The sequence below is a fragment of the Anser brachyrhynchus genome (assembly GCF_964034855.1).
Source record: "Anser brachyrhynchus genome assembly, chromosome: 3".
NCBI classification, from domain to species: domain Eukaryota; kingdom Metazoa; phylum Chordata; class Aves; order Anseriformes; family Anatidae; genus Anser; species Anser brachyrhynchus.
The window spans coordinates 60263426-60289878 of record NC_137696.1 but is presented as its reverse complement, the minus strand read 5'-3'; the positions used below and the strand labels follow the sequence as shown (position 1 = coordinate 60289878).

Sequence of the window (26453 nt, the reverse complement as noted above, 5' to 3'; positions counted from 1 at the left end):
GTATTACTCAAGAGGTTCAGAAACCTAAAAATAGGTGTTAATCTGCGCGGACTGACAGCAACTAATCAGTACCTGCCCTGTCACAAGTTCCGTCCCTCCTACTCATTACACGGAGGGGGGGGGGGGGGCAGCACACGGGGAGGTAAAAAAAAGGAGAGACCCTGGTGTTTCCTTTTTCTTAATTCGTGTGCAGCTTTTCGTGAGGGAAAAAAAAAATAAAAAAAAACCGAGATGTTTATATGGTAGGGCTCAATGTGAAAACTTGTTTCCGTACCAGCGAGCAATGGCTTCCTGAAAGCAAGAACTGTGTGCGTGTCTACCAAGCCACTCCGTCCAAAGCGACGAGGCTCTTTATTTTCACTCGGATCGAAAACAAGCGAGCACAGTTCACATCCACCCTAGTGCCGGGTCTCGTTAGCTGCGTTGGTGTGCGATGTGAAGTTTTAAGGGCCCGAGTTTTCCTCTGCCGAGAGCTGTTGGCCTGGCTCTCCCCACAGAGCCGTGGATGGGAGCAAATGGCCAGCGGGGCGCAGGCCCCATGGTGGCCTTGCTCCGGTGGGTCCAGGGTTACAGCTGCTAGGAAGGGCCCAAACCAGCCACAACTGTCCCCCACAGACGTACTTTTAGGTGAAAAGTGGGTTTAAAATTAAGAAACTAGTCAGCCGGGCTGGCTCTCGGCTGAAATGAGGGATGAGGAGCGCTCGACTGGGCTGGGTGTTTCGTGCGTAACTCGTGCTATCCGGGATGTGCCGGATTTCGTTGAAGGGAAGGAATATTTTCGCAGGAAGTACCAAAATAACGTAAAACAATGCTGTAAGGCCATTGTGAGGAGAGGGAAGTAAACAACAGCGGGTTAACGGGGGGGGGGCGGGGGGAGGAGGGGCGCTTTGCGAGCTTCGTTTGTGCGTTACTGAAAAGACAGAGAAAAAAAAAAAGGGAAAAAAAAAAAAAAAAAGAGCCGAGGCAGGGCCCGGAGCGGGCTCTCCCGCCGAAGGCTGCCGCCCGCCCGCCCGCCAAATGGCCGCGCGGTGCCGGCGCCCCAACGGCCGCCCTGCGCCCGCGCCCGCAGCTGCGCCCGCGCCCCGCCGCGCGCCAATGGCGGCCCGCGCGCCCCTCCCCCGCCGCGGCGCGACCAGACCTGTTTTTGTCTGCGGCGGCGGCGCTCCGGGCCGCGCCGCTTCCTCCCGCCCTCCTCCTCCTCCTCCTCCCCCTTCTCCCCCTTCCCTGCCCCCCCACCCCCCGGCCTGGTTTTTCCATCCCTTCCCAGCCACCCTCCGCTCGCGTTAATTACGCGCAGCGAGCCGCGGCCCATCCAGGCCCCAAGTTGTGCTCAGAAAGGAGGGGGGGGCGCGGGGCAGGGGCAAGGGGACCGCGGCGGCTGAGGGCTCGCCGCTTGGAGGCTTTCTCCGCGCTCAGCCGAAACTCCCCCTGCTGCCACCCCCAGCTCTCGGGGACCATCGGTGTCGGTGGGGCCCACACGAAACATAAAAAGAATAAAAAAATAAAAAAGGGGGGCGAGTTAGAGCGGAGGGGCTCGGCCGGCCGCCCCCGCGGCTGGGCTCCTCAAGTTTCCTCAGGAGCGGCCGGCGCTGGGCAGGGGCTCCCGTGAGGGGCTGCCCTGGGGGCTGAGGGGCTGCCTGTGCCCGGCGCGGTGCGGGCAGCGCCCCCCGCCCTGGGCAGCGCTGAGGCGGGCGTACAAAGGCACATCTGTGCGTGCCGGAGGGCCGGCCTGACGTGTTTGCCGCTCGCAGCAGCTGCGGTTTCTGAGGAAACAAGGCTGATTTTCTAGTCAGGCTGGGAGATTTTTTTTTAATTTTTTTTTTCTCCCCCTTTCCAAGCGCCTACGTGCGGGGGAGGGGAGCGGGAGCGGCGGGGGGAGGAGAGGAGAGGCCGCGCCGCAGCGGAGCCTCGGCGGGGGAGGGGCGGCGGCGCGCGGGCTGCCGGGAACGCGCCCGCCGTGAGGCGATCGCTGCCCGGCCGGCCGCTGCCTGCCGGCGGTGGGGGTTTTTGGGGTATTTTTCTTTAAAATCAGCTTTTGTGGCCGTGCGGCTCTTCCGCGAGGGCTCAAAAATCCCTTTCGGGCCTGCCAGCTCGAAGCAAAATAATCCTAACTCCTCAAACTACACATGGGGGGGGGGGGGTGGGGGGCGCGTGCTGACAGGGACTGGGGGAAAGCCAGGACGAGATAAAAACGCACGTGGAAAGGGCGCTGCTAAGTTGGGAAAAATAAAGTATTAACTGCAAAGGTTGGGAGATAAACGTCTGTGCGCTTTGTTCTGGTACTAAACGTGTCAGGCAAAACTTACGTCTCGTGTAGCTGTTTATTTTTCAAGTGTCCAAACATTTTCCTGTGCACACACCGTAACAAATTAATTTCACTGATGTTTAGCACTTGAGATCGCACTAGACAAGCAAGGAATTGATTCCCAGATATAAAAGCTAATGCTACAAATTTTCAGACTCGATTGCCTACAAGTAGATACCTATGTTCGTATTTAGTCACTGAAATAATTGGCCTAATTTTCAGAAATGATAAGCACTCGCATTTTCAATTAATTTCACTTCTCTGAAAATCAGGCCACTATGTATCTAATATGACCTAGGTTTGAAAATGCTGTCTTTCTCTGAAACAGAAAAAAACTACAACAAAAAAACAATTATTACATCCAAATACCGGCATAATTACTTAATATTAAATGTGGAGTGACTAGAAAGGGAAATAATATATTTATTGGGTGACGGTATCTAATGCCACGGAAGCCACATGACAATTACATTAAAAATATTCAAAGCTCTGTGTGAATCTCTTCCTTAGATTGGTTCCAGTTATTGCTGTGGAAAAGGTTAATATAAACAACTCCCACCCTGACAGAAAACAAAGCCCACATTTACAAATTGTCAGGACTGACCCAAAACCTTTGGCCATATTAATCACACTTAGTGCACATTTTCCCACAAAGGAATTAAAGAAAAAAAAAAAACTCCTCTGCTTTAAAGAGGAGAAAAGGCAAACTGGTTAAGGACTGCCATGTGTGCATTATATATATATACCTGACTGAATCTAATGCAATTGTTACTCCTAACTGTACACGGGCTGTTTTTCCCACCATGTGAAATGAACTTTTCTGTAAGTTTGGGCAGGGCACAGGCATGGCTCTGAAGACCAGTATTAGAAATAGCGGAAAAAAAGATTCTTGAGAAATGCCAAAAATAATCATGTTTCTTGCCTTCTGCCAGAACTGGAGTCAATTTTACCAAGCGGAAGCACTCAAAAATCCCGAGTTTGGGCTCAAAACAAGGAAAAAGCTTTACAAAACATGAAACTTTTTGGAAACAGCTTCAGATTCTTTTTTATACAGTTCGTGAACCTGTAATAGGTACTTGGATCATTATTTTCACATCCCTCCCCCTCCATTTTACAAGACCTAAAAAATGCCCCCCTACAAGCACTGGAATGCCGAGGCTGAAGGTTTTTCTGCTTTTGTTTTTGAGCTGTCAAAGACAAAAATCCAGCCCTGTTCTATCCTCGTCTCTTCCCCCCACCCCTCTGCCCCGAAACTAACACCCTCCAGCAGCGGCCCGAGTCAAAGCGCCCTGCGAGCAGGCGGCCGTGACCCCCAGAGGAGGCAGAGGGAGGCTCGTGCCTCTCCCCATGGGGGCAGTGCCAGCGGTCACCTTCCGCCACCCTCAGCAGAAAAAAGGAAGCCAGACACCCGCTGTGAGCCTTAGGCACTACCTTTGGCGTCACCTAGGCCCTCCGCGCAGGGAAAAGTGAACTGCAGCGGCTTAAGCAGCACTGGAGCTCCTTGCTGTTGGGCCTCGCGGGCACACAGACTGCAGGGGACGGTTTGACAGGTCTCCTCCAGGAATCCTGCCCCGGCCCTGCTGCGCTGGGGGAAGGTGGCTAGCAAGGGCGAGAAGCTGCATGCTCCATGCAGGATGGCCAGCATCCGGCACAATTCCTAGCCACCTTCGTGTAGTTTTTAATGGATCTAACAAAGCTGAAATCCTCAGAGGAACCTAAGGGTTACCTTGACCTGCTAAATTATTTGAAAAACCCAAATTATCTCATCCTCATCATATTACCTCATGGTAGTTAGCTTGGTAAGAATGCTGCTCTTTGATAGCAAGCCCTTAAAGGCACACCGTACAGCCTCACCCACTGTGCCTGCTTCCCCCCAGCAGCTCTGAGGGGCCCTGCAGGAGCGATGAGCTGACACTTTATAGGCCTCCGCAGGCTCTCTAAGACGATCTCAGCTAATGGTCAGTGGTGAGGCCTAGGGGAAAAAAGCTTCAGGAACTGAAAGGCATTTAGTACTCTGACGTAGGGGAAAAAATACAAATGTCCACCATCTTTCCGGAAAAGAACACACCTGCATTTTATCAGTGCTTTAACATGCGCGATTATAAATTCAGATGCAGTGACCTGCAAGCAGCAGATGTGACTTTAAGACAGAAGAAGATACTTTTTTCACTCTTGTACTGAAACAAGTCAGTAACAACTGAAAAATCATGCAACTACAGCCCACAGAAAGCAAATGGACTGTTTATGCTAGGAATGCCAGATACCTATTACATGGACTATATTGGCTTACAACATTTTCAAATGAAAACACTAATTCTTTGTACGTATGACTATCTGTAACTGCCAACAAGACCATTACAAGATACAAAGCATAAAAAAACAACAACAAATGCTATCCCTTTCAGTGCATGTTAAACAAAGTGACCCCACTCCTTGAAATAAGCTTTCCAAAATTTTAGAAGAGCTTAAAAATACTCCCTTGCTGGTAACTAGATCTCCATTTCCAAATCTTCCAAAATTCAATAGCAACACTGAACACACACCATCGCAAAGCTCTGAAAAAATGCTTTTAAATAAAAGTTCTAAGAAGGACGGTATTGCCTCGTAGGAATTATTCACATCTCTATCCATGCTGTGGAACTAGCACTTAAAAGGGGAAATAAAGTATATACGCATAAATATTTGACAGACTGGTCCAATCCTCTTAAAACTTATGAAAATAGAGAACATGTGAAAGGAGCCAATGCAGACGAATGGCCGCATGATTAGATGAGTGCTGCCGTCCATCCCCTTCCTTTTCCCACTAAATGAAATTGTCATTAGCAGAGTGTCAGTCCCAATATCATCAACTTAATAAAGCAAGATTGAAACAGAAGACAAAGCCAGTTAATGCAGTCCTCCAAGTGCAACCCGTATCAGAAGAGAACACTTTGAAAGGCATCGTGTTTTTCCTAGTGGAGGAACAAGTAACTAACAGACTGGACAACAATTCTTGAAGAAAAAAAAGCCAAGATACTTGTTTTACCATACATAACACTGAAAACCTAAACCCCTAAAGGTACAGGTAAAGAAGAAACATGAGAACAATACAGAAATGCATTATTTATAATTCACTTCAAGCAACTCAAAGCTCTTCAGTAATGAAAGATCAGCAGAAAAGCAGCGGAGAGGTTAGCTGGATACAACCTTAGGAGACCAACTGTGAGATGATTGCCACTGCTCCTAGATACCTCCACCCGATTTGAACAAGTATCATCGTCAGTGCTCACATGGGGGTAGGAAACAACCCCAAAACACAAATAAACAACCTACTTGCTGATCCTGCCAAGCTGCTGTATGCAAGAGAAGTCCTCATATGGACTACACAGTCTCAGTAGCATTTTTTTTTCCTGAAAATAACCCTATTGTAGTAGATCTGGGCAAAAATGAGAATTCGTGGTCATTGGAGGAAGCTGAGTCTCTTTTAGGGTTTGGAAAACCATGGCTGTCTTAATAGTGTACAAAAACCAGGCACCCAAATGGATATGGAGAAAGCCAAAGAAGCTACAGCTTAGTGATTCAACAACCTGCTGAAGTTCTCATCTGCTACCATGCATCCAGAGACTTACAAACAGAACTCTACATGCTCCACAGCACAATGGGACCAATTTCTGAAAGAAGAAACTTGAAACAAAGCTAATGTATTCCATCAGAATGAAATATCCTTCATTAGGTTCCCCACAACCTTTCATAAACATGGCTTTTATTTGGAAATGTTCAAGCATAAAATTCTTCAATAATTGTTTTTAACTGTGTATTTTACAGTTATAGGTAACTTTTCTTGTATAAATATTGTCTATGTGTACATTCTCGTTGTGAGTGAAACCATATGCAAGCACAGAAAGCCTAAGAATTTTATTATCTCAGCAGTATCTGCAGAGGAGGAAGACAAATATGACCCCCTCCACGTGCCCTGCATACTGCTATGAAATCAATGGTGTGTGCTCCTCACTTTCAGTTCCTGACCCGTTTTTTTTTTTCTTTTTTCCCCTAAGGGAGTCCAAGGAGAGGGGTAACAGGACGGTTTGTGACAGTACATGAGAGGAACACAGCTTAGAGGCAGGACGGCTATGAGTAAATAACTCTTCCATCTCCTTCGAATAGCCCTTACAGTAAGCTCCAAGTTGCACTTCCCACCAAATACCATTTACCTAAAGGAAGGTTCCAGAGTCCACGGGAGATGGAAGCTCTGCTCTCCCAAATCTAGCAGCTATCACTCAGGCTCCAACAGGGTGCAGTGCTTGGTAAACATAAGAAAAAACTCAAGGTAATCTCTAAAACTTGAGAGAAAAAATCTGCTGGCGATGCCCGAGGCATGGTGGAGCATGCTTGGGTCATCGCATGCCTTCCACTTCCATAACTGACCCTTGCTGCGCCGTTGAGCTGGTGACAACCTCTGAGGTGGGAGCACCAGGCACTAAGATGTTCTGGCCACAGATCCAGAAAGCTGAGGGAGTCCTCAGCTTACAATGTTTTTCCTTTTTGTCTTGATTACAAAACACGTAAGACATAAAAGTAAGCCTCAAACCCTTGGAGGAAAACACGAGCACGTAAGCCCCTGCGACTCACGTGGAGTTCTGACATTGCCTCGGGACAAAACTCGCCTTGTGTGCTAGGATTTTTTACCTTGTCCTGAGAAGTAAATAAATAAGGGCCCCTGACAAGGCCCCGACCTCTCCTCTCCTTTTGGCCAAGATTCTGTAGACACGATGAAGACCATCGGCTTCTCTGCGATACTAGCAGAGAGGGCAGGTGGACACTGGCTGTAGGAGATGAACAATCCAGAACGTGAGGACGGTGCTGACATTTCACTGAGGGAGCTACTCCTCAGCCAGAGAAAAGAGAACAGATCTGTCAGAGCTCTCCGGAGGGTGGGATGAGTTAGCACCAAGAAAATCGCTACTTGGGAGTTCCAGGCAGAGAGGGAGAGCGAGCGCAACCTGAGCGAACCGAACAGAGGCCCTCCCCTCTTCAGCTCCAGCAAGCAGTCCGAAGTACTGGGCAGAGCAACCGAAAGCAGGGGTCACGTTTGTTTTGTTCCTCGGCAGATACTGCTGAGGAAGTATTTTTTTTTCTGGCTTTCTTTGCATGCATATGGGTTCACTCACAATTCCAGCCACCCACTAAGCTGAGAAGTGTGGTTTATTTGGCTATATGCATCCATTTAAGATATCTCTCCTATCTTCAGTCATTTTTAATTCATGACTTTCTGAACCAGAGGTCACACCTTTGTACTAAGTAATGTTTGATGGAGTTTTCTTCCACTAATTTATCCTATCTTTATTTCGAACCCATATACTTTTTGTGGCATCTGCAACACCCTGCACCAAAGATTTCTGCAGCTTAATTTGATGTTACATAGAAGGCTCTCTGTTTATTTGCAGTGTGCTACCTTGCTTTGGAAGAGACAGAAGCATCCAGAATTCCCAGGTGTTTCTGAAATGGCACCTCGAGACAGGACTTCTGCACGTGCACATTTGGTCCCAGAACAGAAGAACGTGATCCCTAAACCACCCCATAAATACTCTTCCCTCGGAGATAGTCCCTGTAAGCCAGGCACCCAAGTACAGATATAACGCACACGCACAGAGATCTTTTATGAGCGGGGGACCTGTTCCTGTGAAGACTCCAGGTGGCCATCAGAGGACTCCAGGTGCAGCACAGTTCCTGCTCCTGGTCACTTACTGCTGTTACAAAGCTGGGCCAGAGCAACAAATCGCAAACACTAAACCTGGTGTCCTGACACTTTGGTGTTGCTATTGCAAGCTAAGGGAGCCCAAAACACATGCCAAGAAGTATGGGGGGTGAAGATTACACTCTTCTAAAAGGCTTTGTTAGGCAGAGTCCAGGAAGCCTCTTATGCAAAGCCAGCCTTTCCATCTTGGAAAGCTCAGTCTGAAAGGTTAATTCACTCTGGTATTTAAGATAAAACAACTTTTTAAACTTTTGCCTTAGGAAAAGGGATGAATGATTATTAGAACTTGTTACATTGACTAATTCACACTCGCCTTACCAGAGGAAGAACGTTTGTGTGGCATACCTTGGTGAAACCTGAACTAATTGACTAAATGCAGAACACAATTTACTTTGTTTAAATAATGAGATTTCCCAAATTTTGTATTCAGAGCTATTTATGAGGAAAGGTAAATAACTCTGAAGATATTAGCAAAATTTTGGTATGATTGCCAATGTTTCGTTCCTTTTGAGGATACATTTTTTCAGGCAAACTGAAGCTATTAACATCATCTTAAAAGAAAAAATGCATAGGTTTATCAGTCCTATCCTTAGAGATAACGCTGTACTGGAAAATAAGCCATTATAAAGTTAACAGATCATTTTTTCTTTCATCTTCAAACCCTCCCCCTTCCCAGTTTCACTTTTATCAAGAGTAGCTACAATAACTTTTTAATTTGATAGCTCAGAGTAAGTAGGAATAAAAGAAAACTCGCTCTGGCTCTTTCTTACGTTTCTTGTCTTCATGGAGGCCTGCTGAATATGAAGACAATGAGTCTAACCTAATCCCATTTTGAAGGGGTAAAGTACCTGTTGGATTACACGGCCAGCCTTCTTGGGCTAACGACGAAGACAAACTCTTCAAAACAAGAGTAAAATACAAGACAAATTTTACTACCAAAACGGTGTTAATTCAGATCCAACCATGACAGCTCAGAGCTATCAGGCAGATGTCTTCTCACCTCCACAGCATTAGCATCTGTGTATCTATATATATGCATATAAAAATAATTTCTTAGTGCAATTCTTTAACAGAAGCTACCGTTCAAAGCAGTGCATGAGCTGGAGGTTATTTTAGGCAGAGGAGGATGATGACTGCAAAGGTGAGGCAGACTTACATTAAATTTGGCTTTGGATCTTACGGACTACCTTTCAGTGGAAAATCCTCCCTGGTCTACAGGGCACACAATTTACTTGTCTTCGCAAAAGGCAGCTGACGCTAACATCACAACTACAAGTCTTCCTGAGTTTCAGTTATGGGAATTAACTCCATTTGGCCTGATTAGATTTTGTTCTCTAGCCTCGTTGCACCCACGTTTCCATGCAAATTCTGCAATCAGTCAAAACACAAATAGTAGAGAAAATTACATTCTTGGTAAAATAGCTTTATGAATACACACCCACCCCCCTAGATGTGGTTCTCCTCCGCAGACCTCAGTTAACATAACGCACAAACCTTTACAGAACTCTAACTTTTGTTCTCTCTCAGCACTAAGTGTGTAAGTGCACGCTGCCTTCCTGAAAACCCATCCAGACCTCTATGTCACAAAGGCGAAAATCTGAAAACCACAAGCGAGCAAAATGAGATCCACAGTTCTGCTGCGCAGATAGCATCATCTTTAGTAACGAGCTGCAGCCTGCAAAGCGTGCATGTCTCAGCACACAGGGCTCCACGCTGCACCTCCACAGGGTGAAAAATTAGAATGGCTGCAGTAAATCTGCTGTATTTTACAAAAATCAGCACGTAAACACTGTTCTTTCTATAGAGTTTGTGTGTTATGGTCTTAAAGCAAACCTGTGTAAAAGCAGTTGTTTGCATAATACAAAAAAAAAAAAAAGTATTTCCAACTAACTGGTAAGACCCCAAACCATATAATTCAGTCATCTTTCAGTCACAAACACAGGAAAACTAATTTTCACAATTATTCACAAAAGCTGTTATGTTTAAAATAACTGGTATTTTCAGAGCGAGATGCAAAACGTTAACGTTAGTAAATCTTTTAATACCCGCACTGCTTTTATGCTTTGCTATGTATTAAGGTAATGGAATACAGCTTTGCGAGACGCGATGATACTGAATTTTCCATCTCCTCCAGTTCCCTGCATGTACACACACGCACGCACACACAAGTACTCTCCTGACGGATGGTACCTGCATAGTTGGAGCATTTCACTGAATAAAGTCTGAAGAAAATTCCCTTTATCTCCACCCCCCGTTCACACAAGCATCTAGAAGAGCAAAAGGAGGAGGGAAGGCTCTGCTAATGATCCACAGCTTCCTTCAAGTCATCAACATCTCAATTTTCATTTCACACACATTCTCCAGCTGGTGCACTTAAGTGACCAGTACACGGCACCTAATAAGACAGTCCATTAATGAGAGGAGGAAAATAAAGGGAGAGAAGGTTAAGGAAAGAATGCAACTCACTCATATTCACTTTTCAACAGCGTTTGGTAGAAAATATATTCCTATACGCCGGAATATATTAAAAGTTAGATACTTAATCCCACACAGAAGAGCACAAAATATTTGTGTTTTCATGCAAAATGACAGGCTGTTGGATAGCTGCTTCTCTTTGGAATTAATAGTTTACAGCTCACGGTGTCTGGGCTGTAAACACATGCAATTAATAAATGAGAATCTGCTGGCAGTAACTCTCTTCTGAATTTTGTAAGTACTCCTCCCAAAGTCCCAAAGAACAACGTTTTCCCTACTAGTTTAATATACTGGCAACCTCTATGCCTGAAAAGCTCCCCCTTTTTGTTCTACAGTCATAATGAAATCAATTCTTTGGGGCCAAACGGTGCAAGTATTTACCTTGACTCGCACGTGCAGCAGCCACGCACTGTGGGACCGTGACTGTAAGGCACACTGCGTGGGGCTGAGCGCTCCACACCACGTCCCCTTCGGTCCGTCCTCCACGAAGGATCTGACGTGAGCTAGGCTCTTGCTATGCCTTGGCTTTTAGACCTTCCATGTTTCAAAATCACAGGGAAGGGGAAAAAAAAAGCCTACTTGTTTTCTGTTGGGCTCTGGTAACTTAAAAAAAAAAAAAGCCACTCTACCTTAAAAATTAAAAATAAGTCATCTCATACTGGTCTCTCCCACACCACAGCTCCCAAAGAAGTCAACTCAATAGTTGTGTTGCATCAGCAAATAGGCAAGAAAATGAAACGAGAATAGGAAGACAGGCTTGTAAGACACATATTGCAAGTCAAAAGCTAGCTCGTAAGTGGCATGTAAGCCTTGGGGCCTTCTTCAGGCTGTGGAAAAAATAGAGAGCAATTAACAGATAACCATGCTGAATGCTTTGTTTGTTTGTTTGGGCTTTGGATTTGTTGTTGTTGTTGTTTATTTTTAAATACCCAAGAACGGAGATTATTCATAATTTACAGATTTCCTAAAAAGCCAAAGCAGCCAAATAATATAACATTCTTATTTGTACTTGTTAACAGCAGCAGCAATAACAAAATACTAGAAAAGAAGAGACAGCGGGGAAAGGAATATGATGTTTCTTTTCTTCCCCAGCATTTGGAAAATGGCCTATAGGGAAACACCACTGATTATTTTTCATAGAAAAAACAACAGAAACCGTGCTTAGTCCCCCACCACTGAGGATTAGCTGCTCAGAGAAAAGATTTTTCATTTTCACACATGCACACGCTTATACACACGCTTGGTTTAGATAAATTTGCACAAGCTGCTTTAACTAAACTGACGGGAAGCTTGGCTGCATCTGAAATACATGGTTATTCTCATGGACAAGAGGGTGGGTACCGCACGCATGTTGTTCAGAATTAGACAGCAATTTAGGACTTCAAATTGATCTGGGAAGAGCAACCATGCTTTTATTCAGTCACTTACTAGGAAACAACCAACGCTGTGACTATGGTAATAGACCGGGATGCAAGCATGTGTGCAGGTGGAAGAAGAAACAGGACACACTGATTCCATGCGTCATTTTCCCTTTTTAGATTTTAATAAGCAAAAACAACTTCCATTTGGGCATGGGTAGATCCATTTAGCTATCTGTTTCGGTGACTGTGGAATCAGAGCTCAGGAGATCTCTTCACTCACCGTTACTCACTAGAGTTAGTAATAAAAAAATAAACATTAAAACAAAATTAACTTTCTGCAGTAATATATTTGAAAATTAAAAAAATATATATATAATTTCCAGCTCAGCAAGTACCTTTTGTATTGCTTGCCAGATTTACGCCTAGCTCAAAAAAAATAGTAATGCTGGGGTAGAGCCCACTCATCCTCCACTGGTAGAAGCAGTCCAGTGGCATCAAGTTTTGGGAGAGAAAGGAGTAGTAATATCCTTGGAGCTTCAAGTACCAGTCTGATGCTTTCTTTGAGACACTCCTAAACTGCATTTCTAAAAAGACTTTTTCAGACTCATGGCAAGTCACATATGCTCTGTATTGAATGTAACAAAATAAGCTTTAAACCTTTTGAGATACTCAGATGCTGTAATATGTGACAGTGTAATCTTCTGTAAGAATACTGGATCTTCTTGCTATTGCATGCCTTCTGAACTCATGCTAGCCCTCTTGACCATACGTATGTAGAATTTGCTTAATTTTTAGAAATATTCTTGCTTGCATAGGGTATTCTGAAGGAAGATTAATAGCTTCCTTCAATATATGTACTTCATCTGTCTTGCCATTCTGCAAATGCTTCCAGCTGTACTTCAGTACACAATTTCTGAATTATCTTAAAACTAGCAGCATTCTGACACTTGGTGTTCTCCAGTCAAAAAACGAAACAAAACAACAACAAACAAAAAAAACCAACCAACCAACCAAAACCCCAGACAACCACAAAACAAAGCAAACACAAACCGGAGTCTCGTGGCACTTCACAGAGCGGTTGAAAACCCTTAAGTTCATGCAGAGCCCACCATCATTCATAACGTAACAAGAAAGGATTTTCAGAATAGCTTCTGTTCCCACCTACACCGTTTTATTATTAATACTTCAGAATTACAGGAAGGTCAAAAGCCTAGGCCCACACTACGTTCTTGTGGAGGTTTCTCCAGATGGAGAAAGGCAGACGCGGCGGACTTCAATGAAAGGTAAGGTTACGGGAATAAACCGGTTGCTGCCCCTAGAACCTCCCGATGCCTCAGAGCAGGAAACCTCCCCCCATGGAAACTGGGAGCCTGACTTCACCCAGAAGGCCACAGCTCGGCCTCTCCTCCTCATCAGGACCGCCAGGCCTCTCCTGGCCATGCCGTAGGCCCCGATCTGGGGCCCAGCGCGCGGGCAGAAGGCAGGCAGGCCGCTGTGGGCGCTTGCTAGGCACAAGCTAAGCTCTCGTGCTGCCTCCTTTCTTCCATTGCGTTTTCCTGACTGGAGGACTCTGCTTTCACACCTCACCCGAAAGGCAGGGCCAGGGAAAGCCGTGCTGCCCCCTGACACCACTCCGGGCACCGACTGGGCGCTGCTCCAGAGAGAAGAGCGTCACCTACTGAATCACAAGCACCACTTGCTCGAGCAGTTTTTCTTCTGTGTGTCACATCTAATCAGCATAGCACAGTTCTCACAGCTGCTAGGAAGGCTGATAACATTTTCTTTCAAGGAACGAAAATTTAATTTGATTCAGGCAAGACCCTAGCATTGCTGGAAAGAAAGGCTTTTACCAAGATTTGGAAGAGCATTAGCAAAATGTTAGAGGGCCATATGGCCTTCAGTATTTTCCGGCCAAGCTGAAGACCATTGAGGGGCAGCCTGAGATTTAGAGGGAGTTTCCTCACAAGGCAAAGATCTCTCCAGCGCAGAGCTGGTGAATGCAGAGATGGGTGACACGCTCTGTGGAGCATCCCCACTGCTCGTCAGATCACCTTTTTATTTTTAACGTAATACCTAGGATTTTTTTTAGAGCTAATTTGCTATTCCAAACAACTTAACATGAATGTTCTTTTAGTATTAGCGATAAATCTGCACAGCCTCCGTGCAGCGTGGAACACCGAATCCATGTGGCTAAAAAACTGGTTATGCAAGCAAGGCATATGCTTGAGGGGATGAAGAAAAATTGGCAAGATGCAGCTTGCCAAGGCATGCCACACATTAGCTCTACTTTAAAACTGTTAGCAAATTTCAGCATTTGCAGCTCGTTTTTCTCCACAGATACACAGAATGGGATGCATCTTCTTTCAGGAACCATCATGAGATGCTCGCCCCTCCCTTTTTCTCCCCTATTTTGATCACATCTTCTCTTTGAAATTAATAGCCACCTTTCTCAGATGATGTTATCTGCGAGCTTAAATAACACTATGTCCTTTATTATTTAAAATTAAGTATTAAACAGAAGCAAACATTTTTTTTGTAAGCAATCACTGCACATTTGTACAGCTTAACTGCATTGTTCTCGGAAATGGCTTAAAAGTTGTACAAACAAAAAGAGACTGTACCCTGACATTTTATTTTAAAGAATCTCTGTATCGTAAATTGCTTTTTTTGAACCTGTATTCTAAATTGTTTCTAATTGTAATGCTGGTGAGTGGGGGGTGGGGGGCGTGCACGTGGAATCAGAGTACCAGAAATCGCAAGGAATCAATATCACCTACTGTGCATCCTACATAAATCTCTTATAATGACCAGCTAAGCAAAATATGCTGTCTATAACATGAAAAGAAATTAAAATGTTTAAAAAAAATAGTTCAGTATTTTCAAATAGTGCAAAAAGTATATATTAGGCATTGACCCAATCTATGAATGTTCATCACGGTATGGTGAAGTATAAAATCTGGTATGGAAACAGAAGCTACAGAAAACACATGAAAGCACAGAAAGGGAGCAAAGGGGGGCAGCCGTCTGAAAAGCACACAAGTGAAAGATAAAGCATCAGATTAAATCAGCGAATGTGAATGTTAACATTCCAGTCTGTCTTACAACAATAGAATTTCCAGAATCTTAAAAAATCTATATTATTATACTATATAGAGTATTAATACATTCTTGTTAAAAGTTAAAACAAACGTAAAATAATGTGTTGTTAAAAATCCTGTTCGCTATATCCAGATTATTTTCCTCCTCCCCAAGGTTACAATTAGCTTTCTGCTAACCTCCATCAATGCAGTTAACATAATTACTGAGCAGCATTATATTTAAGCTTCTGCTTTCAAAGTGACCATATATATTTAGAGCGTTGCACCTGGAACCCTGCAAGCACAACAGGAAAAACAAAGCAAGCCCCCTAGTATTTTAGATTAAAAAATTGCATCCAACCAAATTTCTGTCTCCCCACGTTGTTTCTGTGGTCTTTCATTTTAAAAACTTCTTTTTGTTTTTGAAGAGGTAGCTTAATTTCATTACTAGTGATGATTTAGATCGCCTTTCTCCTCCCACTCTTCCATTTTCATTCTTTTGAACACACACACACCCGTTGCTGTGAAGCAGAGATTTTACCCCAAACTTTCTAGAGATCCAGTCCCACCACAACTCCACAAAGTATACTCCATAAAGCAAAGGGAAGCATAGGATACCTTCTATATGACCCCATTATTTTCTCCCCCAATATTTGTTCACGGGAGATAAAAATGACCCCGTTTAACATTTTGGGGGTTACAAAGCTATTACCCTTGCTAAACTCTCTGCAAACATGTAATTTACCAGGCAGCATTAGACTGAGTTCAAGCTCTTGCTTGGCGTGCATTTAGTATCCCAAGCCCACGACATTTCAATGCAAAGCAGGCTTCCTGGGAAGTAAACTAATGCTTATCAATAGATCTGACTCAGTGAAAAGCCTTGGACTGATAAAAGAAGGCATCAAACATGAAGACAGATCATTACCTCCTCTAGCAGCTGTCTATCATTTACAGCAAGGTGCAGAACTGTTTCTTAAAACATCACTTTAACTCAGTTCAAACTGAAACACCATTTCAAAAGCAAGCTCTGTGGGTTCAGTGCCACTATTTTACTAAAATTGGTCAGATCCCATTTTGCAATTGCCAGAAACCATTGTTATTAACACTGCTCAAAATACTTCCACAAAGGCTGTTTTAAGTCTCCACGGAGAGACATTTGGATATCCCCTTTAAAGTCAGGTACTTTAAAGGTAAAATATATATATATATATATACATATAAATCTGTAAAAAGGCAGAGAGATTTTTGCTGTATAAAAGGCCGTAGTCAAAGCTGATCAAGTTTTCTCCCTTTGCTCTATATAACAGGTGTTAACAGAGGCAGCAGTTAACCCTTGAGCCCAAACTCATTCCTGATAGAAGTATTTGCTTCAATGGCCTTTCAGGAGCACAGATTATCTTGGCTCCCACTGTGACTAACAGCCTATCAGTGGAATATTTCAGATATTTAAAATTTGTATTAAGCAGTGAAAAGAGCTATATTAACATTCGGAAGCAAGGAAAAAGGCCTGTATGAAACCCTACCTTTTTTACAAAAGGCTTCTTTATGTGCCAAAGTCATAGTGAAAGCTGGAAGAGCACGGTATTAAAGTAAGGTTCATAACTAGCTTGGAAAACAGTACCAATAAGTCTAATAATCACGTTTAACACAGCCTTCCCACCTGCAGGAAGGCTTTTGGTAACCACGTTCATTGTAACTCAAGCCTTTACATCAGTTTAAAGGCAACTTCACAGAAACAGCCAGCCCAAACTAAAATCTTGGGACATACAAATGATCTGTAGATCTATCTCATAAGGGAAAATTTCAGATATATTTGCTTCAGATTGCAGTCGGCTTATTTCTCTGAATTCTTCCCTCTAAAAAAAAACATGCAAATCTCAAGATGTATCGTGACTGATTAGAACATGAACACTGGAGACTATGGACGTTCAACGCGTACTTCATGAAATACAGGCCGCGTTCTTCCAGATGCTCATACAGCGAAGGTACTCTACGTTTTTCCAAGGTCGGGTATTTTTAACACCGCCCCCCCACCCCCCCACAACCCTGGGTGTTAGAACATTACACTAGGTCCCTAAAACTAGGTCACCAGGCGCAGCCCATGGCTGCTGGCATGGGAGAAGGGGATGCTGAAAGGCTCTTGGAGGAATTTAGCAGCACTCCTAGGGTGAGCAGGCGTCCGCACGAGCTCAGATCTTCCAGATGTGGGTAACGTGGGCAAATTCGTGGCAATGGTAAGTGATCTACCCTGCACACTGACCACAGGCGCAGTTGGTTTTTTATGCTTTTGCTAAAAAACAATGGCGCTGCAAGATCTGTTTTAAAGAGGAGGAGTTGCGTTTGTTTTTTTTTCAATTAAGTCTAAACACATTTTTCTTAAAACTCCTTTTAAAGAAAAAGCTGAGCTGTTTTTTGTGAAATTTTCAACATTTAAAAAAAATGATCTGTAAGCAACTTAAAAACAGGCTCTTACAATAGGAAATGTCAGACACCCTGAATATTAGGTGCTATCACGCCTGCCCATAATAATTTCCAAATTAAATTTAGATTCTGCGGTATATCTTCACCTAAACAGATTTCCATAACCACCAACCAGTAACTCTTCTTTTAATTTAGGAGTGCTGTGTTAGATGAATTTGTTCCCAGACTCAGACTGTGAGGCTAGCATCCCAAGAGACACTCCCACCTCTTCCTGGGGATAAACAAACCAGCCCTGGGAACATGAAACAAACAGCAAGAAACAGTATTTAGCTTCTATAAATTTTAATAAACTAAAACACAGGATTGAAATCTTGGTATATTTTCTTATTTACTGTTACCCTGAAGTGAAAATAAAGGAGAGGAGGGGATAGAGTATATTTTTGCACATACTTCAAATACACGAACGTACCATTTTTGCCATTCAATACGCTTCCTATCTACCCACCTTTTTTGGTTTGCTTTGCCTTTTAAACAGCCTGGCACTAGCCAAAAGTCTGCCTTTTTTTTTTTTTCTTTAATCGACACGAGGAAGGTATCTACATTGGCCTCAAAATCCTAGAAGGTATTTTTCATGGTCATTCTTCAGTTTGCAAATTGGGCCATTAAAAGTAAGTTGTGCCACTGCCATTTTGATCACCACATGCAAGAAGTTAGTGCTGTTTTGTGAAACTTGTTCTGGATTCTGTCCTTAGAACTGCACAACTCTTTTACTCCCTCCCTTCCCCCATTTTTCTAATACGGCAAACATTAATCTCTATGCTTCTGAGCACTACAGCTAAGTAAGCAACTTTTGACATTCTCGGATATTTAAATTTACAAAAGATACTGGCAATTAGAAGGGACATCTTAGCTCAGTTTACCATGGCAGCATTAGTACTCGTTTCCAGCTTACTGCTGTGTTAAACGTGCATGTGAGGTATGCATTGCTGGGTGGGGGAGGACAAAGGGGAACAGAAGCGTACATTTAATAAGTACATTGGAGAGAGTGGAAGACAACAGGCAGACTATGAAGAAATTCAATATACATTGCTGGAAATGGTTTAGCGTTAGCTTTGGAAACCCAGGAATTGCTCCGTTCCGTCACATAAATGGGAAATGAGGGGGCTGCCAATGATAATTGCTTCTCTGACCTCCACCTTCCTGGGTTAAGCAGTCAAAAAGGAATATTGTGTAAATAGCGTTAGTAAGAATGTCACAAAGCTGAAGATCCCAAACTACTTCAAAGTGCACCGGGTCTCAAGTGACCCATAGTAGGATTTCCCCCCTCCTCAAATGGGCTATCTCCTCCCATCTTCTGCGGGCTTAAAAACCCGGAGAGGAGCAAGCCGCCATCTCAGCCTCAGTAGCTGGGCTGTGTTTTCCTCTCGCCGTTCCCCCAGCTATCACTCCTCATTCACGCCACACGGCGGAAGGGCAAGCCTCATCTCTTTGAACTTTTCTCCACTATTTTCAAAAGAGATAGGGGCAGCGGAAAAAGAAAAGAGGGAGGGAGGAAAAGAGAGAAAGACAGAAAGGACACATCAAGGTGAGTTAGATTTCCACATCATTTATCCTACAAGAAAGCACACGCTTTAATCTACCCCGAGCCAGACACGGGCATTGTTAGGGTTGCATTTTGTCTACAAAGCTAAAGAAGCAGCGAGTGCAGCATTACGCTGCTGTGTCAGGCTAGTTCGACCAGTTTCACAAGTTTGCTGGAAAAGGAAGTGTGACATTTTCATTTAGAAGAACATGAGCAAAGCTCAGTAACATGGCTAGGCATGTTCGAGTAAATGGGACGGTGTGCTTCTGAACAGGAGGGAGCCTTGTTTTAAAACCAACCAAACATTTTAACGACCGATGACAGATTTGCCTGAACGTAAAACTTGAGCACAGCGAAACTTCGCTGAAGATAATGGGAAACAACCAAGAGAGAGGTTTCGAGAGGAAAAGAAAGGTCGTGTATCGCAGTTGCAGTCCTTCGACACGCACACAGCTCGTGGCACGCTGCTGGAGCAGGTACAGACACACGGCGTCACCCAGGAGGGCTGCCCGGGCAGGGTGCCTGCCTGCCGTACCGACACCGCCTTACCCCACCGTACTCCCTTGGGTATATGGGAGAGCGTGCTCAGCACCACCTCGGCTTTCAACCCCACTGCACCCAGACAGGAGTTTCAGAAGAATTTTTGGGCGGCAGAGGGGAGGGAGGGGAAGAGGAATGCCAGGACTGAACACACTCACATGGGCTACATGTTTTAAAGAACTCCAATTACTAGAAGTTCGCCTGTTTTCAAACCCACAGTTACATTCCTAAAGCGTAGAGGTCCAGGAAGGTGCCCCACGCGCACTCACACAGCTAGCGGAGGTCCCGGAGCCCTTCAGGCAGAGACCAGCTGTGGGACCTGCCTCCCAGAGCCCCGCTGGAGCCTGGGACAAGCTCCACGGTGTTTCAGACAGAGCCCCATGCGGGGCCTCGGAAGGGGCCAGGAGCCGTGTAATGCTCAGCAAGGCTGCTGAAGGAGCCTGAGCACGCTGTATGAACAAAGGGGTCTCCCCCCGACAGACTTTAAAACATCCAGTCCAGCCGTCTCTGCGTGGATATAGTTGTGTTCCTCGGCCTTTCGTTACTTGCTACGAACATCTGTAGGGACTGGTCTGCTTCTGCCACTGCAGAGGGCATGCACCTTCAGCCGGTGTGGATGGGAAGGGGGCCTTGGCACTGGGAGCAAACGGCCCGGCTGCACACACACGCAGGGTGACGGCTATCTGGGTTTAGGGGGGATTCAAAACCACCCTGTGGAGAAACTCGGGAAGGGGCACAGGAACCTGCTGCCCAGCCAGAACACAGCCTGGGAGGGTCAGCAGCAAGGGCTGGGATTTGTTACCCCTCCCTGGAAAAGGTACGTGCAAAGGGAAGGTCACCTCCACAGGAGGGTGAAAGAAGAAGCAAATTCTTGTGGTTTGAAAGGTGGGCCAACGAGAGCGGAGAGAAAGAAAGGACATGGGGGCGGTTCTATCTATCACCACATGAACAAAATCATTTTAAAAATAGGCTAGAAATGCCAGTTCATTTCACATGATCCTGCCATCAAGGACAGGAGTAAGAAATTCCACTCCCTCAGCCCCACGTGCTCGCAGCCAAAACGCGCTCCGTGGTTACAAATGCCGTATCTGTCACAACAGACCTCGGCCAGGCAGAGCCGAAGGGTTTCCAGTCGTGGGGCTGTCCAGTCCCGAGACACAGGCTTCCTTACTGAGGGATGGACCAACCGACCATAAACTGGGACATCTCCACATTCCTCACAAACCAGGAAACAGTGTGAACCCAGGATTTTAGGCTTCACGTCCATTTATGAAGCTACATGTTTTAGAAGGACTGAACCGAACTGTATCGACTGGAAAAAAAGTCAGGACGCCAAGACAAACAAAACATGGTCTAAAAGCTACCCTGTTGCACAAAGACCTTTGAGCTACTGAATCCCGTCTCTCCACAATGATCTTTAAAGCCTGGACGCGAGTCAGCTGTTGGCTGTTAGCATTGATCTTTACACTTTCAACTGTTCAGACATAAAATACTATTACAGAAAGGCTGGAAGATTCCTTCATCAAGAAGTTGTTCAGATAAAATGAAAAGGATAGTGAATTCCTGAGGTAAGAACAGTTTTGTTACGCTGCTCTCTGTAGTAGACAAGGAGACAATTTGGAATTAAAAACGGTCTTGCTCACCGTAAAACAAAGACAGCATCTGTGGGATGTTCTCATAGCTGTATAAAACCAGAAACCTCAAAGATCAAAAGACACAAACCAGCCTTTTACCTCAAAAGCCAAGAATCAGAGCAGCCAGGGTCACTATCCTGAACCTGAACTTCTGAATTACAGTGCTTAGTTTTTCTAAATACAGAACAAATTTCAATCTTCTATTTCTCTTCAGGTCCATGAAATACCTGGTTTAGCTATTTCATATGCTCCACAGTGTATGAAAATTACCTGTAGGGCAACCTAGCACTGGCGAAGTATTTACTATTTATGTGAAGGAACTCTAATGAATTATCCAAAGAGGGGTTAAAGGAGTCCAGGGGAGACAACATGTACAGACTAACTTCTGATAATGGTGTGCCAGACCGTAAGTCTGACATTGCATGTGCTCCTCTGAAAACATAACAAGAGGCAAAGGCTTGGTCTCCAGAAATGAAATTGGTGTGCTCTTACTACACAGTATCACTGCAGGGGAAGAGAAAAGATTACATATAAAAATATATTTCTTCACATTTAATCCACATGACTTCCCGAGGTATAATAAATTTTAACAGTTTGGAATTCAGATGCTATAAATAACAACATAATAACCAAGGACAGCAAAAAGGATGTCAGAAGTTGACCAGCTCTGAAATACTGCATGTTGTATTATGAATGGTTTCCAAAACTATTACTGTACAGAGAGCTACTCCTAATCTGCAGAAAAATTAGACTGCTATTTTTTATGTACATCATTAGTTACAAGTGAAGCATACCTGTTTAAAAAAGTTACAGTAAAATAAACCATCTACATTAAAATTATGCCTGGCAAATGCATCAGAAGATAAATATAAATGCAAGAGGGAAGATAGTTAAGTAAGAGAAAGGACGATCTGGCACAAGCAGAGATGGAAATAAACTCCCAGTAAGATTTGCACTTAAGCTGGAAGTGAGCAAAAAGTTCCTAAGTAATGGAGCAACCTCCGAGCCAGGGTAGCGAATGCGAGGAGCTCCGTGTTCGGAGTGAGGCACGGCAACGTGCAGCGCGCACAGCCATGTGAACGGAGCCCGCGCGGTCTCACACGAGCACAGCGTGCAGGTTCCCCATCTGTCCCATGCGGAGAGGGAGCGTGTCTGACCTTGCAGAAATGAATTTTCAGGTTCAGAGTGAACGTGCAAGCATTAGCAAGTTAACTGCTTTTCCTTCCTTTCCTTCTCCTCTTCTCTCTTCTTTTTCCCTTCTTATTGGGGGTGGGAGAGGTGTTGGAAGGTTAAGAAGGGAGAGAGAAAAGCATGGGGAAAGACAAACTAAGGAAATATTTTAAGCAAACCTGACATCATGTAACCTGAATTACATGCATTATTTCATACGGTTGCCCATACTTCTACAGACAAAAGATTTTTTTTTTTTTTAAATTAATGTAAAAACGATACATACAACTTCATTCTGTTTGTCCTTCCTCAAAGGCACGCTGCAGACACAAATAGATCCTGCTAAAAAGTTCTGAATGGTGAAAAGATCCGTGCTTCAGCCTCAGGCTAAAAACGAATCTGTTCCTACTGTATCGCTTTCCTGTTAAATATCAATAAACAACAGAAGTCCTCAGTGACTTCTCTGCAAGACTTGCTGTTTCTGCTTCTGTTCATCCATTTATGTTCTCTATTATATTTCAGGTTAAGCATATTTTGTTAATTATGCAGCGGTATAGGATACATCTTCCTTTCACACGTTTTTAATTAAAAAACAAACACACACAGCAATAGGTAGGTTTTTCTAGTCATTTAAGCCTTTAAGCTCAGGTCAAAGCCTGCCCAGCAAATTATGCAATTATGTTTTATTTCCCTGCACATACTTCTTCATTGCAAAAGAAAAGCTGATGATAAAACTTTTTCATATACTGCCGAGGGAGAAGCAACTACAAGGCCAAAAAAGATTGCCATGGTGGCACAGAAGTGCCCTAAACAGGAATGCTCATCTGCAGCTCATTCCGGAGTTTGGCTGTAAAAACGATCCGCGCAAACACGGGGGCCGTTGGGGTATCAAAATACGACCATAAAATATGTGACACGCACTGCCTTCTGCCTCGATGCAGACGGCGAGCGCGCTGCCGTCTCCTTATTAAAACCTGCCTTCATTACGCCGCACGTGACGGGAATCCTGGCGCAGGCAGCGCTCGGACATTATTGCCATCGCGTCACGTGGGCTGTTTGCGGCGAGGCACAAAACGATTCAATAAAAACGCCGGAACGCAAGCACCAGCAGCGGTACAACTGGGAGAGATTTCACAGATATATCTGCGAGGCCGGAGACCGCGAAGAAGAATTATCCAATATCAGAAAGAAATTGTACAGGAGTCCTCACAAGAGATGGGCAATTTATTCTCCCAAAACATGGGGAACAAATAAAATTACCTGGCAACTTCATCAACTAATACCTCACCTCCCATCTCTCGTTCATCAGCGAGCCCGTTTTCACAATGACTTCCCATGTCCCCACCTCCATTTTCACCCTCCGTTTTATTTTTTAGACAAGCTCCCGCTGCTCGATGTCCGCTCCAACTCCTCTTCCCCAGATGTCCTCCCCGAAGGCCCGGCCATTCCCACCCTCCCTCGTGGAAGGGATGCCAGCGGGCTCCCTCCTGGGCCCTTGTCAGGGCTGCCCGGGCCTCCTCCAGGCGCCCATCCTTCCTCCATGCCGATCCCGCCTCCGGGAACGTCTCTGGCACACTCCTGGGAGGGCTGCTTCCAATTTTCTGTCATCTCTTGGAAAGAGATCTATGAGCCTTGGACACGGCGTTTTACACACCCAAACCGGACGCCTTGGGGAGGGCAACAGCACTAAGTCAGGAAGACCAGAGAAGTGCAGAGAAAGTAGCCGGTATTTTTAGAGAAACACATAACTGTCAAGCTGTATTTGTATAAATCTTGCACTTTTCATAACAGACTCTCCACAGAACACCACATTTCACAGAGCACTTGAAATGTAATCCTTGGCATTGATATGTGAGGAAGAAACACTGTCAGAGCTGCTGTTCTCACTCCTGCCCCACCTTGAAGACAGAAGACAACGACAAGACAGGAACATGTACATGCACAACGGGAAGGACCGAGCAGGAGGATCTCATGCACCCCTATGAAGAGATGCACCCACCACGAGCCATCAAACCACTAAAAGGGAACAGGGTACCATGTACTTTGAGGATGCTGCTTTCAGTTGTTTTCTTTATTATTTAAATAATGTCTTTCAACATTTGCAAAGCATATTAATTCTACTTAAGTGCTACATTTAAATTTCAGCACTTCTTAATTATTTGATTAATCGGACAAAAAATCTGTTATTTCCAAATTTTACCATGCCTTCCTCTTGCATCCATTTACATTACATTACATTAATAAAACAACAACACTGTTTTCAACTCATCATTCCTGATATTGGAATGTTTAACTAACACTAAAAATACTTCCACTGACGAAATACAAGAGCTTATATCTCAATATGAACTATGGCATTGCTTCAATAGTGCTATAATAGAGTTAACATAATGAAAACCTAGTAAAAAGACTATAAATTCACCATATGAGCCCATATGGATGTGAAAAAGGAAATCAAATGAGTTCTCCAAGCTAAAATTAGATTCAAAACAGAACAGCATCCCACAGAAATAGCACAGACCTAAAAAGTCTATATAAATTCACTATGCCAAATCCAATTTTATCTAACATTCAGTTTCATCTATCCATGTTTCCACAGTGTACTTAAGGTATTGAGAGTTTAACTGTTCATAAAAGTCTTGACTTCAGTGTAGCTACTTCAGGTAGATTTCCACATTTCAAACAAACCAGAGCCGGGCTCATTGTAGCGCTATAAAAAATGGAGTTCAGTGAATGTGATTTCATAACCTAGCTTCTGCTCTCGGATTCTGCATTGCTTGTTCCGTTTATGTTTTCTGTGCAATTGAGTCTTCCTTTCTGATGATTTCAACACAATGATTAATTTAAAATATACTTTCTGAAGAGTGGTCTCATCACAAAAAGGAGAACAAAATCCATTTATTCTCTGTCATTGTATATATATTCATCTAAATATGCTTTTAAAGCAATTCATCTGTGAAGATGAGCCACCTCTCAGTTCAAATAAAGACAGTTTTGAACATGATATTGCTTTTCTTGTAGCCCCTGCAACTTTCTGCCACAAAACTTTGGTGTAAAAAGCCTGTGACAAAGCTCTGAGCAGATTTTGTTTGGTTTTGTTTATGCTGCATCTTCCATGTCAGTTTAAATTGCTGTGTCCTGCATCTTCAAATGTGTCATGTGCACTGAAGGTCACGTCAGCCATCAACTAGGAATCAAATCAAGCAGCAGCAGCGTCCAGTGTGCTTCTGGACTACCCCAAAGGTGTTTGTTGCAACCTATCCCAATCATCAGACCGAGATTCTGTTAAACTCACGGGCACTTCCTGTGGAGGATAAAACCTATTTCTTTTCAGCTGTTTAATTACCTTGCAACTTCTGGGATTTAGTTTTTCATTCTTATTTATTTATTTTTGAGAACTCAGATACACAGCAAACCGACACACCTACTGATGCAGCTATAAGAGACGCAGTAACAGAGGACATGATTCTTCTCCTGGCTGGGGAACCATGACAGAAGACAAGGCTGTCAGTCACACTGTTCCTACAGCTTTCACATTTATTGCTTAAATGCATGGCAATCCCATGTTTCACAAGTATATCACAATATTCAGGTCCTCTTTAATATAACAAGCAACAACTACGTCTAATGGACAACTGAAGATTTACTTTCCTCACCTACAAGGACTTAGCTTCTTAGCTCATTTGACAGCTTTTCAGCTCTTACACTGCTCTGCCAGGTGCATGCTCCCCTCATCTTTCTATTCATTTTCTCTCTTTGAGCTTTTTTATTATCTTCTGCCACATCTTCCTGATCTCAGCAATCTTCCTCTCAGACCTTCCAGACTCAACAACAGATTTTATGCACAGGAAACTAAATTTCTAGGGCAGGAATCATATCACTACTTTTGTTAAACTATCGAGCCTTGCTAGGGAAGGGAAATGCAACCAAGTGCGTGGTTTAAAACAACCACTGCACTCATAAATTCTTTGTAACAGCAGAAGTATGCCTACACCAAGAAAACAGTAGGGAAGACCACGTATAGCCTTGGTTTTTCCATGGCCATCAGTGCCACCTGGATGTCCCACCAGCTAAGCCCGTGTGATGCTGTATGCACAAAGTCGCATGATACACAGCAAGAGTTCCCCAGGCTCTGCAATTCTGAGCAACACAAT

At 44.1% G+C, this 26453-nt stretch overlaps 1 protein-coding gene and 1 long non-coding RNA gene across 7 annotated transcripts in view; one reads left to right on the top strand and one right to left on the bottom strand.

Annotated features, from left to right (window-relative positions):
- ARID1B (AT-rich interaction domain 1B) overlaps nt 1-26453 on the bottom strand; it is a 326453-nt gene that overhangs the window by 158970 nt on the left and 141030 nt on the right. The gene's annotated exons all lie outside the window — the stretch shown is intronic.
- Nucleotides 1310-24529, top strand: LOC308192383. Its single transcript, XR_013948767.1, has 2 exons — nt 1310-21063; nt 24091-24529. It is a non-coding gene; the product is annotated as an uncharacterized lncRNA (long non-coding RNA).